The following is a 4,014-nucleotide window of genomic DNA, read 5'->3' as shown; positions in this document are numbered from 1 at the left end:
GAGAGGCTGATGACCAAGTAAGGGAATGAATGATTCAAGACCTGAATCGTGTGCACTTATGATGAATTGAATAAGATATCCTGTTTTGTCTCCTTCATCCTGCTCTTATGTTCAGTGTTTTAAGTGTCAGTGACTGTTAAGGATATGACGTTGACCCTCACTCTGTAGAGTTTTTAGTTCGGAAGTATGTGGTTATTTCTTAACTTTTAATAAAACGTCATTTCTTTCAATAAATGCTCCCACCCTTGGCCCTTGAGTTGGATATTTCAGCAGCTCTTGAGTTCTTCATACTGGTTTGACACCTTTCTGTCCTGCCAAACAGAGGCAACACACCTCAGGAATTCAATATGCAACACAGTTTCAGCAGCTACTGACATGGCTACAATGACAAATATCTGGAAACAAAGGAACTATGGTTAACATGTTTCTGTGGGAATATTTCTAGGCATTCCGTGGAGTGATATTAACATGCCACGGATGGAGCTCAACAGGAAAAATCACTGCATAGCTGTGTGGAGAACAGGTGCATCTGGAACATGTGGTAGACTCCTTGCTTAGTAAGTATGAGCTGAAATTCCAACCAAAGTGCTATACAAAGACAGTGTATAACTGAGTGTGTGAAAAAACAGTAAAGTCTTTGACCAAAGCTGATGTGGAGCCAGTTGTCTGATATCATCACACTCAGTAAGCTGAGGTAGGAGGATCACTTGTTTCAGGTACCTGAGCTACATGGTGTGTTTTATGATACCCTGGCTTTCATAGAAAGCTCCTGTCATGAAAACCAAAGGAGAATGCCATTCGTGTGTCAGACCTATGATCCTAGCTACAGAGGAGGCAGAGTTCAGGACACTCATGGTTGAAGTGCTGTGGGGGAGGGAAATTGTTCAGAAAACACCATGTTGAAAATACCCAACAGCAAACAGGGCTGGAGGTGTGGATCAACAGGTAGAACACCTGCCTAGCAAGCATGAGGCCCTGATGGCAAAACCAAGTGCCACCAATATAAAAAGGAAATAGTGAATACATAAGAGGTGAATAAGACAATGTGGGCCATGTTCTAGAGCAAGGTATTCTCTACCCTGTATGACCAATGGTATTAGCACCACCTCAATTTCACATAGTATCCCATGCAGCTGTTTCACATGGGGACATGTTTTGAAACAGAACATTTGTGAATTGAGGATAAAAGAAAAATGGAAAAGAGGACATGACAATCTGGGTTACATACCGCAGGTGTGTAGATCAAACTCATCACCACTTTAACTTGTCCCCAAAAATCAACCTAAATGTCAAGATATGTAATTTGTCATCAAGAACCTTAATGCAAGTTCTAAAGTCAACTGAATTTGTCTGTGTGTAGGAAATTAGCCTAGATTCTTCTCAATTGTAAGAATGGGAGTAGCCATCATTACGTGATACTAATGTAAGAATAGGAGCAGTCATCTTTATTTGATACTAATATATGTTATTAAAGTATAATATTGAAATCATAAACACCAAGAAATCACAATACACCCAAATTTCATAGAAGATTGCATGTTTCCTATTAGCCATGTGAAAAATAACATTGAATGTGTCCTGACAGCCTCAGACAACACAGAGGAGGACCTCAGTATGGGGACAGAAGCATTTATATGTACAGAGACATTTCAGAAGGACAGATCCCTTCAGAGGTGTATGTGTCAGTCTTCCAGCGACTACTTTCTGTGTTGAACTGGAGTTTGAACAAAACCAGAGCAGCTGTGGGCACCTGATGAAAGTCAACAAGAAAGCCCTGGGTCGAACAAAACGGCCAAATGATCCAAATGTTCATATCAAGTGCCAGTGCCAAGGAGACCAAAAAGAAAAGGAAAAGAAAGACACACAGAGAAAACAAAAAGGGCTCAAGAGATTCTTCTCTGTCTTCCTCTGATGTGCAATGTGCACCAACAAAAAATATTCACAACCCTTTGAAAAAGGAAAAAAGAGGCAATACTGTCTGTTAGAACTGTGCCATGAGCAAGAAATGGTTGATAATGCTGCCGAAAGGGGAAGTCGGTGCTGTGGGATATGGGCTGGGATGAGGATGTTTCAGGATTGATGGTTAGGCCAAAGAGGCGCTGGATTAGGAGGAGACGGTGGTTGTATTTAAGACTGCTTTTCACATACTTGGAAAGTTGGGGACAAAAGCGTGGACCCACAGGAGGAAGGCAGCCTGGGGTAGGCATGGACCACACATCCTACCATCTCCACATGCCCGCTCACCTCCCCATCATCCACAAGTAGGGAGAGCTGTCCTGACAGCCCCTCCCCCAGCCAGAAGGCGCTAAAGGTCGCGTCCCCAACCGCCAAGGCCAGAGGCGACCCCGGTCCAGCTGCCCTACAGGACTCACCGACGCGGAGTGGGGAGACGCAAACCGATGGTTACAAACTGCCTCCCTTCCCCTCAGGACACTGACCTGCATGTCCTGTTCTTGGTTTTAGGTTGCCTGGCATCCTCCCCATAATCTGCTTGAGTCTGACCTTTCTCAGGACGACAGAGGCTGTGACAAAGCCACCTGGAACATCCTCAACAGAGAAGAAAGCCTGGAGACAATTCCCAGATGTTCTCTGACAGATAGTTTCAGTTCGAAATCCGCCCCAAATCGTTTAAGCCCGCCCCTTTCTGTATCCGTGCCTGATTGGGTAGTCCTTATGCCGTGCCTCCAATTAGAGAGGGCTTGAGGCCCTGAGTGACATTCCATCGCACCAATCCGTAGCTGGATAGCTGAGCTTGGTCACACTGACACATTCTATGCATCAGCTTGAGAGGGAGGACCTAGCTCATCACAGAACAGGTGTACAGTGGAATTTGAAGATGATAGCGGAGTATGATTTACAGCAGCTTGTATATGTTATGAGGTAAGTTGTGTCCTCCGGAAAAAATCACATCGATATTTTTATTCATTTACTCATATGTGCATACATTTTTGGGCCATTTCTCCCCCTTGCCCCACACCACATTCACATCGATTTTTTAATATGGTGTTAGTGGCGAAATAAAACAATTGTCAGTGCAGCAATACTATGAGATTAAGACACCTTTAAAATAAACTTTAGTTTTTCAGGCTGCACTTTAAATACTGGCTGTTGGTCTAATGCTCAAAAGCGACATGACCAAAACTGCAGAGTTCACACAAGTGCCTCCCAAAGCAGCGCAAGCCACACACTTTGCTGCCAGGCTGAATGGACTGCCCCAACCTGCCTGGTGCTAACATGGTACATGTCACCATCTATACCCGGTAGTCTAAGGTGCCACACCTGTCATTATGCCACATTTATGATGTAAGCTAACCTTACAGAAGACTTCCTTTGGCATCTTGCTCTCTTTTCTTTCATGAATACCCGGACTCATTGCATCCATTGAAATGGTGACTCAGATGGGACAATGGCTTCGACATATTTCTCTGAAATTCATAACAAATACAAATTCAGTTAATTGGAGGTTGGGTCCTAATCTGATTCATGTACTTTGCTACTAACAGGAAAGATAAAGTACATTAATAGTCCCAGAAAAACATAAGAACAAGAAGACCCAGATTACAGTAGACAAATAGAGGAGAAAGATCTCAGGAGAAATCAGTCCATCCAATAACCTGATGTTCCAGAACGATGGGAAAATAAATGTGTACTGTTAAATGACAGCCTTCAGAAGCTCATACTGCCTTTTTGGAGACACTTTGATTTTCTCTGCTGTAACTATATGAGAATATGGTTGAATAGCATGCAATTATTCTAGCATTGAAAGCCTACACGCTATAAGAATTGACATCTCCTATTGGAAGATTGCTACTCCCTTGTGCTATGCACATGCATGAGGCTAAATCTGTTAATAAATTTGTGAAATAGTTTCATATCCTTTTTTGTGCAACCATCATCCCTTGTGGAAAATCTCTCTGGTAATACTGTTGATATGTAAGTTATAGATAATTTGTGGAATGGCCGTGCACCTGATTGGTACATTGTGTATTTGGGACAGGTAAGCAAACATGTAAG

Source organism: Castor canadensis, chromosome 14 (assembly GCF_047511655.1).
Source record: "Castor canadensis chromosome 14, mCasCan1.hap1v2, whole genome shotgun sequence".
NCBI lineage: Eukaryota > Metazoa > Chordata > Mammalia > Rodentia > Castoridae > Castor > Castor canadensis.
Note: the sequence above shows the minus strand (reverse complement) of the source record.